This window comes from Sarcophilus harrisii, chromosome 3 (assembly GCF_902635505.1).
Source record: "Sarcophilus harrisii chromosome 3, mSarHar1.11, whole genome shotgun sequence".
Taxonomy (NCBI): Eukaryota; Metazoa; Chordata; class Mammalia; order Dasyuromorphia; family Dasyuridae; genus Sarcophilus; species Sarcophilus harrisii.
Genome location: NC_045428.1, coordinates 408664663 through 408678334, shown reverse-complemented (window position 1 = coordinate 408678334; position 13672 = coordinate 408664663). Strand labels below are relative to the sequence as shown.

General features: G+C 33.7%; 1 protein-coding gene and 1 long non-coding RNA gene across 3 annotated transcripts in view; one reads left to right on the top strand and one right to left on the bottom strand.

The window, feature by feature from the left end:
* CSRNP3 (cysteine and serine rich nuclear protein 3) overlaps positions 1-13672 on the top strand; it is a 250612-nt gene that overhangs the window by 68512 nt on the left and 168428 nt on the right. The window lies entirely within an intron of this gene.
* The window catches only part of LOC116422459, a 31419-nt gene continuing 23833 nt past the window's right edge, over positions 6087-13672 (bottom strand). The window contains exons 2-3 of the long non-coding RNA XR_004233103.1: positions 8957-9011; positions 6087-6349 (exon numbers count right to left, since the gene is read on the bottom strand). This is a non-coding gene — a long non-coding RNA (uncharacterized LOC116422459). The remainder of the gene's footprint in view (positions 6350-8956; positions 9012-13672) is intronic.

The window sequence follows — 13672 nt, the reverse complement described above, 5'->3', positions numbered from 1 at the left end:
CCACAGTAACACAGCAGGATATAATGATAACCAGAGAAACAGCATTGGAGTTAGGAAGACCAGCATTCAAATCCTTCCTCGCACATGTACTGACTGAAACCCAATTAATTTCTTAGTGCCCCATACAACTCTCTAACAGAGTGAATTGCAGACCAGATACCCATCTGCTTTAGCAAAGCAGATGACTTCTTCCTGGGATGTTTTCTTCCTGGGAATTTCCCTATACCAATGAGATCATAGATACAAATCAGAAAAGAAAAAAAATCAAACAATTCTGGTGTTTTACATATGGAACCATTATGTTAACATTACATTAACTTCAGTGGTTTTGTGTGCGTTAGTTCTTCCCAAAGGTACAGACAATTTTATTACTGTTTCTAAGCATGACTCTTCTTAGACTTCCAATTTACCTTTGTTTGGAAATTTGGTTGAAAAGAATCTGGGCAGTTTGGGCGTAAGAGGTAGTGATCAGAATAAGTAGTTTTCAGACTAGGTACCTTCTAACTCCATTTTCTATGACACACCCACAGTAGACTTGGACATGATAATTTAACCACAACAGTGGGCAATTAGTTTACTTGCTCTTTCAAGTTCTTTGCTAAAGTTGAAAAGCTTAAAAGGGTTCTGGGGAAACTATAAAACATTTCTTTCTGAAATGCTAAATCACCTTCTAAAATTCAGCTCTGCTCTAGAATATGATCAATAACATAGCTATCATAACTATATATATATATATATCATATATATGTATCATAACTATATAAGAAGACAAGTGAGAATTTGAGATTGATTGAAGATGAAAGATCCTTTAACCTCACCCAGTACTAAAGATACAGCAATCTTCCAAAAACACAAACATTTTTAGAACAGAAAATCAAAGGAAAATAAACATTGATGATGGAATTATCAAAGGAGATTAACATCTTATACTGGAATAACACATAAAGTAAGGATTAGAATCCTGCTGGGGTCTTCTCTTAAACCAAGAGGTATAACTTTTGATTACACACATTGTTGGAGGGGAGATGAGTAGAATAGTTCTAGTAAGGTCATAAAGCCACAGTTGACATTGTCTGTGCCCAGCAAAATAGAAGGAAAGGCAAGGTCAAGTATATCAGACTCCTAAGAAATCAAGTAGAAAAGAAAATTAAATTAGAAGAGAAGCTTTTCCTTTAAGGCTTCTAGTTAAAATAGAAGGAAGGAATGCAGATTGAAAATGGCAGATTCTTCTCTTTGCTTGGATTCATATAATTCCTCCTATTCTTAGCCAGTTCTCTTAGATTTCCTGACATTTCTATTAAAAATTCCAAGTATCCTGGGAATCTTGTTAAAACATCATCATTTTAGTCAGTACTTTTGTATCTCTAGCAGGTCATCATGGTCATTCTGTGGATGCTAGGGTTATGATAAGAGAAGGGAAAAAAAAGCTCTGTCTTTACTTTTAGTGGTATTTATAGTGAAGTTAGGAAAGAATGGAGAAAAAAAAGATAAAATAACTTTCAAAACAGAAAAAAAATGACAACACCTTATGTGGCAGTAATTGCATGAGCAATAAGCAATTACATGCAGATATTTCTAAGCTTTTTTTGTCTATCTACAAAGGATCTTAAAAACAGAGCAAAATAAAACTTCATATTTACTTTGTACTATCTGAAGCAAGATTAAGCAGTCATAATTTTTGTCTCTCTAGAGACACATATTAAAATTTTTTTCATTAAAAATTTATTTGGGGAAACCATCTATAAGATGTCAACAAATCTTTTAAGTCAAATGAACAGTTTGGGGGGCAGAATTGTGATGATTATAAAATATGATTAATTCAATGATTTCCACTTCTATAGTTCTGAATAGGTACTGTCTACTTCCAGTCATTTCCTCTTCACAGTCTTTATTGGGATATCTCTGCCCCAAATAGATCCAGTTAGCATGTAAGTAGTAAGTCCAGAAGAAGTCTGGGACAAAGGGAGAAATCTAATTTAATTAAAGTGAATTAGTCCTGCAATGTTAGAATTTACTTGAATTCAAAACTTAATTCCTGCCCTCTAGCAGTTTACATTCTAAAAGAAAGGATATAGAACAATGCAAATGAAAAAACATAAAAAAACAAAAAATGAACTGGACTGCCATACAATTGCATAAAAGTCAAATAAGTATATAGTATTTCATCAACATTTATCAAATACCTATTATGTACAGGTGGTGTTCTGGGTGCTGAGGATTCAAATACAATGAATGAAACAATTCCTAAGTGCAAGGAATTTACTCAAATTATATATATGCTATCATGGAAATTGTATACTAGCATATGGTGAAGATGAAAATGAGATAATAGCCAATCTTTGTAGAGAACTTTGCAAATATTGTCTATTTTGGTATATCAACCCTCTGTGATAGATGTTGTTATCCCCATTTTATCCAAAGAAATTGAGACTGGGCAAGGCTGAGTGATTTGAATCTGAAATCAGGTCTTTGACTCCAACTTTATTTCTCTCCTGAGTCCAAAAGAAGTATTACCTCTCTCCCAGTTAATCAGGAAAGGCTTCCTGGAGGAGGTGTAATTTAAGTGGCTTGTTTAAACTTGTTTTTTTCTCCCTTTGGTGAATGCAATATCCTTATCTCCTGCTTTCTACTTTCTTTAAACAAGAGCTAATTTCAGTTTAGTTTCTGCCTTAGGATATGATTAGGTTTGAAGCTCTTGGCAGCAAGTCAAGCATGTGATCTTAACAAGTTGTGTTCCTTGGACTTGGTTCTTCTCTTTAAAGGAGTAGCTTTTCTGAAATGATGTCATTTTTATCTCACTCCTGGTTATCTTCAAAACTGAAAAGAATATGGATATTTTGTATAAGAGATATTTCTCATATGGCTTCATAAATTAAAAAAACATTCAATAAGTAACAGATGGCAACTTTGTTCATTATTTTTAAAAAATACACCCTGGATTTGATGTTCTTTTCTTCAAAATGACCTAACTGTTCGCCTCAAGAAGATTAAATCATGAAGTTTCTCAATTATGAATATTCCCTTAATAGTCATTCAACAGACTGCCTTCAGTATACTTTGGATTTCCAGATTTTAATAGTGTGAGTACCTCTTATGAAATCAGTGAAGGTGATTCTAGATGGTGGGTTCCAAGTTGAAAATACTGAAATAAGAGGCATGGAGTTGTGTTATTTTTTAATTAACAATTAATAATTTAACTTCTTAAAGCCTTTTTAGGTCACCTATGTGACATAACTAAAATCCAACAAACATATAATTAGATGAGTAAGTCTTATTATCCCATTAGTTATCTATTCTGTTCATTTTTTATTTAAGGTATTGCATTCCCCCCAGAATGCACGAATGGAGATTGCTTAGAGCACCATTCTCCTGCTTCGCAATCCATCTTCAAAAGTACCTAGCAGCAACTGAATTCTCTTATTTTTCCTTCTCTATCTGGCAATCTAATGAGGTCAGAAAGGGCTTAACAAACTTGGTAGAAGAGGTCAAGGTACCTCATACACAGTTTGGTCTCTGTTGATACTTGACTATTGATGCAGTAGAGAAATGTGTAGAAAAATGAGGGCACAACCAATTTCATAGGTGGCCTTTACTCTTTCTCACAGACCTGCAGGATGAGCTCTGAGGCATTAGCAAAAGTCATCTTTGAAAAAGGGAAACAGGAGAACTTTCACTTTATTTTTCTTTAAGTTAAAGTGTCATTTTTCCCCTGAATCCTGGGGATGTTTCACTAGATTTAAAAAAAAAAAAAAAAAAAAAAAAAAGCTTAGCAGAATACTACTTATATTCTAGAAAAATAATGTATTTCCATTTCACTCCCTCTTGTGACAGGCATATATGAAATATAAAAGTATTAAATTGCTTTCACATTTAAATGTGGGGCTTGTAGTACAAAGACAACATTACTTACAAAAGATATCTTAAAGAATATGCTAAGTGCATGAAAACAATTTTTCTTTTACTCTTTTCTCCAATCTGGTTTGGGATTCTTTAAATGTTGTTTCTGATTATAGGACTAAACCAATTTTAGTACCCAATCTATTCACCTATGACTAACTCTAAGCATAGATTACCATAAGTTCTTCTTGTTGATCCTTAAAAGAAATGAAAATATGTTAAAAAGCTGGAATGAGGAAAAGTTCAATTCAAGAATCAAGCCCTGTTTATGTCACTGTTTCTAGAAGAGAATTCTGTCTTCTCTACTAAAGTTGGTACTTGTGCTTGGAAATTTAAGTAAAATGGGTATATTTGATTATATTTTTGTGTGGTTTTAACAAAGCATTCTATTTTTAAAAAATAGTTAAAGCAAATTGATGTTGAAACAGTGGCTACCATGATGTATAAGTCCTGGTTTTAGTTGCATTCCCTATGTAAAGATTGATTAATTGTTATTCTTTGTTCTCAAAAAAGACCAAAATGACATGACTTTGTTAGAGTCTAGTTACTGAATGTCTTACCGTAGCTAATCAGACCAATACAAGCTCCAAGTGCTCTGTACAATGATGATAAATTCTTCAACTTTAAAGACTAAAAGCCAAAAGTAAAGTGGAGGAAATATTGGTACATGATTTTCTTTTGTTTGCAGATGATGTAAAGATTACATAAGCACTTACTGTTGTTGTTGGTCCTTTCTTCTTAAAGAGGACCATGACATCAGGGAGATGATGCCATGACATGCAAGTGAATTGGATTTAAGTGAGGGAGGGCTGTGCAAGGTCACCTGCCTCACTTTCTCCTCCAGAACCCTCTGGGTCCAGTGGCCAGATAAAGATCAGTATGACCAGAGATGAGCCTGGATGCAATGGGAGACCTTGATCTTTTTTAGGTTAAAGTCTTCAACAGGTTTCAGTTTGACTGAGGCTGCACCCATTCAGTGAATAAGACTAGGTAACAACTGACGCAAAGAGTCTCCCCATTCACCTAGTCCAAAAAAAAATCTAAATAAATAACTCTGAGAAGGGAAGCCTCTCAGAATTTCTGGCTAAAAGAGAAATGATTGTTATTTACACATTCAGAATAGATGACAATTCAATAGCATTTTAAGGCTTAAAAAACTTGCATATTTGAATTTATAGAAGAATAACAGGTACAGTTATTGCCAAATTATTTGTTGCATCTCAGTATTCTTAATTAAATCAGTGTGATGCATTGTGAGGAGGTTAAATAAGGATTTTTAATCCAACTTCTGCTGCATTCTTTTCATGAAATAAAATACCTTGAAAATATGTTAGCAACATATATAGGTCATAGAAAAGGAAACAAAATAATTATTTGGGCCTTCAAAAAAGATGGTGTTCTGGGAATTCTTATTGAATTCTGAAATCTTTGCATTTGGTATTTGTTTTCTTTCTGTATTTTATTTTCCAATCCTACATGTCCAGTTTCTATAGTAGCCTGCTTTTTAAAAGAAAGAGAAAAAGAAAGGGGAAAAAAGAGAAGAAAAGTGTTTTTCAACATTTGACAGAAACTTTGTTACATATAGCTCAATCGCTAGTATCGAAGTAGATTCCTTATCTCTGAAAGCTTAGATTTGGTCTATAAAAAGAAAGATGATATAAAAAATGGCCTCCCTGTAATCAGGAATGCAACGTAAAATTTGTTGTGCTCATAATTACTATTAGATATTTATGTGCTAATGTGGAAAATTTTATATCTGTTCTGTCTTGATGGAATATTTGTTGACAAAAAAATTTTTAGACTTTGCTCTTATGTAGAATATGAAATATAAGGCTTATAATGTGGAAACTGGTGGATGCCTTCCAGCTGCTCCATCATCATTATTAATAACAAATACTTGTAGAGCACCTGTTAGATTTATGACAATGAACCAAGACTGTAGCATAGTATTTCTTTAAAGTCAGTAATTTTTGTGCATTGTTTCTAGTTGTTAATGGTGTTAAGAAGACAGCTAAAACCAGAGATTCTTCTGAATTGATTGAGTTGTGAAAACTAATTCTAGTTTAGACAATTCCCTAATAGTGAACATGGAGATGTATCATGTTTTTCACACTGGACCTCTCAACAAAAGAAGAAATTTGGCAATATAGCACCTATTATGTTCCTGGTACTGTATTAAGCTTTGGGAGTACAAATAAGAAAAAGAAATAATCCTTGGGTTACAGGAGATTACAATCTAATAGAGGAATGTTATGCACAAAAAATAGAGATGCATGGTGTTCAGTGGAGTATAAACCAAGAGAGCTACTGACGGAAAATGAAGAGATGAAATCTTTCTATATAAAGCTTACCATTTGTCAAAGATAAGTTGTCTGAGGAGAATTCTATCCAGGAAGGAACTCTTAACTTGGGATATACAAATGTCCTGAGACCATGGAGAAACTTTGGAGACCTGGGAATTTGTTTTTTAATAAATATTTAAATAACTATTTCAATAGAATTGGTTTCCTATGCAACCCTATGTACTTATACTATGTATTTTAAAACATTATTCTGAGAAAGGTTAGTTCAGTCTTTTTCACTGCTAAAGGACCATAACTCAATACAGGTCAATTACTGATGTAAATGAATAATCCTTACTGGTTTGACTGCAATTTACCACTGTGATGGTTCTCAAAACTATTTTGCATATAGCATACACAATAACAATAATACAACGAGCTCTCCTTTATCATAACCTTGTGTTTTTCACTAATCTCCAAAATACATAGGGTCTACAACAATTTAAATACTTCTCCATTGGTTTTTTTCTTCTCCTTTCTTTCTTGTTCAAGACAGATAGTCTATTCTATGAATGGCAGGAGGAGGAAGTTTAGGAAGAATGCTGACTACTATTTTTGTGCTCAGCTACTGCTTTTTTATATTGCTGAGGATGGAACTTAGAGAGCTGGGAGGAAGTTATTTGCAGATCTCTGGAGAGTTTGCCAAGAGGGGGAGGAGGTGTTTGCGCAGGGAAGGAAGAATGTTGACTGTCTGGTGAGGGTGTTCATAGAATGGACCTCAGGGGACCTAGATGCCCTTATCAAAAGCATCTTTGCCTTGAAGTTTCTAATTTGAACTCTTCCTTCACTTAACATATTACAATAAATGATTTTTCTAATTGTTATAGGATATTAACTATAGGAATGAATTATTTTATGAAAGTATAATATTTCTTAATGTCATCTGTTCCTCTTTATGTTTCATAAATAGGAAAAAATCTAGGAATTGTTGACAAAATCACATGGAACAATTCATTCTTTTTACAATTTTTTTTACATTTGTTTTTAAAACTTTGAGTTCTACATTCTCTCCTTCCTTCCTCCTCCCCCACACTGAGAAGACACTTGGGAAGTTATGAAAAATGTTTCCATAAAAGTTATTTGCAAAAAAAAAAAACATAGATCTCCCCCCCAAAAAAAAAAGATCTCAAGAAAAATAAAGTTTTTTTGAAAAGAATGCTTCAGTCTGTATTCAGATATAACTGGTTCTTTCTCTGGTTATGGATAGTATTTTTGATGAAAATTCTGAGTAGTCTCTGATAAAAAAAGAATTCATTTTTAACATTTCTTAACCTTATTGATGAGCTGGAACAAAATCCTTGCTTTCAAAAAGTTTACAATCTAAAAATTAGTAAATTTCTGAATTTTCTAGAGACTGAGAAAAATTAGAATTTTAATAAATGGAATTTTCTGGCAGTCTCAAATTCCTTTTCAGTAAATTTTCTCTTTCTCCTCATCTTCAATTATGCACTTTCCCTTTTAATCTGCTTTCCCCTTCATTTCTTATATATCATATAGCCTGGCATTTCATCTTTCCTTCCCACTTTCCACTTTCCCACTTGTGATGATTTGATTGCCAGACTTCATTTCTCTTGGATATCATCTGTCTTCTGAGTACTTGTTTTGTTTGGGATGAAGATGGCAAAGATGGGTGTTTACTGGATACCATGAGAAAATCCAACTCAGCAAGTGAGGTGATGGCCAAACTTTCCCATAGGCTAAACTGGCCTAGATTTCAGTAATTCTCTTACCCAGAAAAAACTCATACCTACTGTACAGAGAATGGGATTTGGATATATCCCAAAATAAACTGAACTGATTTTCTAATTTTCCTGACCTGGGTGAGTAGCAGAAGTAGATAAGATGGTCCAGTAAGATTTTGGTAGTCAAGTGAGTCAATAAGCATTTGTTAAGTGCCTACTGTGTTCCAGACATTGTTCTAAGCTCTGGTGTTACAAAGAAAGCAAAAAAAAAAAAAAAAAAAAAAAAAAAAAAAAGGCCCTGCTCTGAAGAAGTCCAATTTCTAATAGTATCTGTGACTAATGAAGCATTAGTAAATATTAACTCTGAGCAAAAGATTATCATCTTTATTGACAATATGATTAGGTTCTTTTAAAATCCTCTTCAAAAGTATTTACTCAATAATTCACAGAATCACAGAATGCAGGTCTCAGAAGGTACCTTATAGATCAAACTGCCCTCATTTTGTGTGTGTGAAAAGATTAAGGTGCTAAATGATTAAATGTTAATACATGGCAAAGCAAGAATTCCAGGCTACCTCATTTGACTTTAAAGTCAAGTGCCCTCTTTATAGACCAAGATTTGTCTTCTTCCCAGAGCCAAGATTATAACTCTGACCCACATATTTTACAGAACTAAGTTAAATGGATATATCCACTCAATCATGAAAGTACTTAAAATAATTATAATCAAATGGGTTTAACACTCTTAATAAGGACAAAGTTGTTATGAAAGCTGCCTATCAATAAGAAAAAAACTACCACCTCCCTCCTAGTTAGGGTAGCCTTTTTTTTTTTTTTTGCATATGTAGAAACTGACTCTATGATAAATATAATACAGTGGAAGGAATGCTGCACTTAAGAGTCTCCAACTCCTAGTTTAATCTTAACTCTGCCAAAAAATATGACTTTGTTAGAAGCCATTGTACATTTTTCTCTGAGTCTCATTTTCTTCCTCTATAAAATGAGAATGTTGCACTTACATGACTACTAATTTACCTTCCAACTGGAGAGCTCTGATCCTTATGATTCAGTAGATTCAGTAGGTGCTTGTCTGGATAACAGGAAGAGGAAAAAACTCAGTTACTTGGAGTTTTCAAGGATTTACAATAATACATTTTAATTTAGACTTCACCTATCCATATTCTAAGCAGTTAGATGGTATAGTGGATAGAGTCCTGGGCCGAGAGACAGGAAGACTTATCTTCCTGAGTTCAAATCTGGCATAAACATTAGCACTGTAATCCTTGGTGAATCACTTAATCTTGATTGTTTCAATTTCCTCATCTGTAAAATGAGCAGGGGAAGAAAATGGCAGACCACTCTACTATCCTTTTTTTCAATAATATTTTATTTTTCCAAATACGTGAAAAGATAGTTTTCAAGTCATTTTGTAAGACTTTATATTCTAAATTTTTATTCCTCTCTCTCCAAGACAGCAATCAATCTGATATTAAATTATTAAATTTGTGTAATTTTTAAAAACACATTTCCATGTTGGGCATGTGTAAGAAAAATCAGACCAAAAGAGAAAAAACCCACAAAAAACAAACAAAAAATCAGAAATGTGAAAAAAAAACTATGCTTTGATCCACATATTTATTGTCCAAAAGGAAATATCATCTACTTATGGATGATATTCAGAGCCACTCAAATTTTTCTGGGATCCAGCATAGTTAAAAAGAACTCTGGATTTGGAACCAGAGCTGCTTTCAAATCCAATCTCTTGTTATCTGTGTGATGTTAGGCAAATCACTTTGTTTTTCTAAGCTTCTATTTATTTCCTCACCTATGAAATGAATAGTTTGGACTGAATTGTCTCTAAGACTCCTGCTAGCTCTAAATCTCTCTGGTCTCTAAATCAAATTCATCTGGCTCAGTTCCATACTTTTTTTTTTCATTTACCCTTATTATATATCCTTCTCTCTTCATTTAAAAATCCTTTTTGTGCTCCTCTCGCTTTTATTTTTGAGGCTTCTCAATAGCAAACTATATGTTCTGTCCTTTCCCATAAAAACATCTACCTTCTATGATATAGCTTCTGAAAGTTAACCTTTTCTCCAAGACTTTTCCAAAATTATTTAGATAAGACAGAACCATTGCTTGACTAAATAGCAATACTATCCCTGATTTATATCCCAATAATGTGAATAGCCCTGCCTTCAATCCCTAAAACATCCTTTCCCTTGCTTATGGTATAGATGTGTTCTCTCTTGGTTTCACATTTCAATTCTACTCCCATGAGAGAAGGGGGGTGTTTCTTTCATTGCAGTTGTATGCCCAGTGTTTACCATACTGCCTGGCACATGGTAGGTATTTAATAAAATTATTCTTGAGTAATTGACTGATTCTATTCTCTGTATTTATACTTAGGTCAGGGCAGTTGTCAAATAAAATCAGGTCAACAAGCATTTATTAAGCACCTATTATGTGCCAAGCATTGTGCTCTAAAGAAAGGCAAAAATAGTCCCTGTTGTCACAAAGCTAACAGTTTAATGGGGTAGAGAGCATGCAAACAACTGTACAAACAAGATAGATACACTATAAACTGGAGATAATCTCACAGGGAAGGTCCTAGCATTAAGGGGGATCAGGAAAAGCTTCTGGTAGAAAGTGGGATTTGGTTGAGGAAGATAGGAGACAGTGATGAGAAAGGAGATCACTCCAAGCATAGAAAGAAAAACTAGTGAAAATGCAAATTAAGACAACTCTAAGATACCACTACACACCTGTCAGATTGACTAAGATGACAGGGAAAGATAATGTGGAATGTTGGAGGGGATGTGGGAAAACTGGAACACTGATGCATTGTTGGTGAAATTGTGAATGGATGCAGCCATTCTGGAGAGCAATTTGGAACTATGCTCAAAAAGTTATCAAACTGTGCATACCTTTGATCCAGCAGTGTCTCTACTGGGCTTATACCCCAAAGAAATCTTAAAGAAGGAAAAGGGACGTGTATGTGCAAGAATGTTTGTGGCAGCCCCTTTGTAGTAGCTAGAAACTGGAAATTGAATGGATGCCCATCAAATGGAGAATGGTTGGGTTCATTGTGGTAGATGAATGTTATGGGATATGATGGTTCTGTAAGAAATGACCAGCAGGATGCCAGAGAGGCTTTGGGGAGACTTACATGAATTGAAACTTACATGAACTGAAACTAAGTGAAATGAGCAGAACCAGAAGATCATTATATATTTCAACAACAATGCTATATGATGATCAATTCTGATGGTCGTGACTCTCTTCAACAATGAGATGATCCAAATCCGTTCCCACTGTTCAGTAATGAAGAGAATCAGCTACACCCAGTGAAAGAACTATGGGAAATGAGTGTGGACCCCAATATAGCATTTCCACTCTTTCTGTTACTGTCTGCTTGCATTTTTGTTTTCCTTCTCAGGTTATTTTTATCTTCTTTCTAAATCTGATTTTTGAGCAAGATAACTGTATAAATATATATATATATATACGTATATTGTATTTAACATATATTTAAACATATTTAACATGTATTGGACTACCTGACATCTGGGGAAGGAAGGGAAAAGTTGGAACAGAAAGTTTTGCAAGGGTCAGTGTTGAAAAATTACCCATGCATATGTTTTGTAAATAAAAAGCTATAATAAAAAATTGTTAAGAACTAGAGTATCAGTTTTAAAGAATATCTGGGAGAGCAGTCACTGGAAGTTAGAATTGATGGATGGGAATAAGGTATAAAATATAAGGTATAAAAACACTAGAAACATAGAAAGATAAAAGGGCTTTAAAAAATTCAAGAAGATTTTATATCTAATATTGGAGGTAATGGGGAGACACTGGCATTTATTGAATAAGAGAATGGTATAGTCAGACTTTAATAGTAAATTTCTAGAAGGCAGGACTGAGGTGACCTAGCTCTCTCTGTAGAAAACCTTGGATAAAACCCATTCAGAATAACATGCCTAATAAAAACTTTGTAATTATAGATTTTTTTAATCCCTTTTTCTTTTATCAAATTCATGTTTGAGCTAATAAGAATTGATGTTTGAATTCTTAATATTACACTGCTAGAAATGAATAATAATGGGAAAAAGTAGTTGATGATACAAATAAATCAGTAGCCTAAAGAAAATCCTTTCTGCTGAGGGACAGATACTGAGTATGGACCCTGTTGATTAACCAACATATGAGACTGATACCTGTTGTTGAAACAGATGTTGAAAATTCATGCACTAGAAATTGGGAAGCCTAAATCCTTGAACTTTGAGGATCTGATATTTCTCATAATGAGCCAGTAAACTCAAATAAAGCAACAAAGAGCCAAAAGCAATTGACCCACAAGTTAATCCCTAATAAAACCACAGAGAAGTTAAACATGTTCTTCAGCTTGAATTTATGAACAATTAATATTCCTGGCTACAATGGTGCCTTGTCTCACCGAGGTATATTGCTGGCAGGCTCCCAGTTAGCTTTCTCTTTTTGCTCCAAAATGAACAGAATTTGCCACTGAACTTGTTTATGTTATTTGCTTCAGTGACTTGCCTTGGCAAATTACTCCCTGCCTTTATTGTTAAATTCAGTGTACTGCTAGCATTTTAATTTTAGGTTGTAGCCCAGTATTTAACGTTTCCCCTAGTGTAAACAATATTGGATAAGTTGATATTCTGTCTGATACAGAAGCTTTAAAAGTACCTCTTTCTCAATTTAGAGGACTTCTACCCAATTACTTCTAAATCTAGAGGATTTTCTACTCAAAATAGAGCTAATTTTACATTGAATTCTTGATATTGCATATGAAAACTCAAAATAATAACATTTTATTCTTACATAGAACTCTCCTTCCTTTGTCTTTCCTTGACTCATTCATTTATTTGATTATCAATCTAGACCTGCAAGAGACCTCCATGGTCATCTACTGTAATCATTCATTTTACAGATGAGAAAATGACACCTAACATAGTTATTGGATTTTTCCAAAGTTCACACACACACACACACACACACACACACATATGTATATCAAAGGCTAAATTTGACTTCAGAGTTAGGGTTCTTTCCACAATACTGTACTTATTATGGATCTTTATGTGCCAAGTACTGGAGATACAAATATGGAGAAAAAGAAATAAACCTAAAATAGTTTTCTACCCTCGAAAAGTTTATATTCTTTGGAGGAAAATGGGATACTCTTAATTTTTTGCCATGAAGTTTGTTCCTACTCATCTCTATATTCATTTTAAGACTCATAGATTTTTTTGGGGGGGTGAGGTAATTGGGGTTAAGTGACTTGCCCAAGAACACACAGATATTGAGTTTGAATTCAGGTCCTCCTGACTTTAGGGCCAAAGTTAATCTATTGTGCCATTTAGCTGTTCCTAGATTGTCTAATTAGAGACCTAACTATAGATCTTTCTATGATATTCCATATCTGTACCATATTTCTTATCATCTTATTCTTTTTAGTTTTCAGAATCCTCATTAGACTAGAAGTTTCAAAAGTACAAAGAGTAGGACTCTAAACTCATACTGATGTGTCTGCCAGATCCCATTGCTAAATTTTGAATTTTAATAGCTATGCAGTGTAACACTATCCAGCTGGCCTATGAATGGTGTTGACTACCCATTTGCTATTGATCACTGTTCTCAATTTTAGCTTCAACTATCCTTTAAACATACCTGTATTTCACTCATGTGTCTTATTTCTAGATTATTCCCCAGAATCATTTTAAAAAT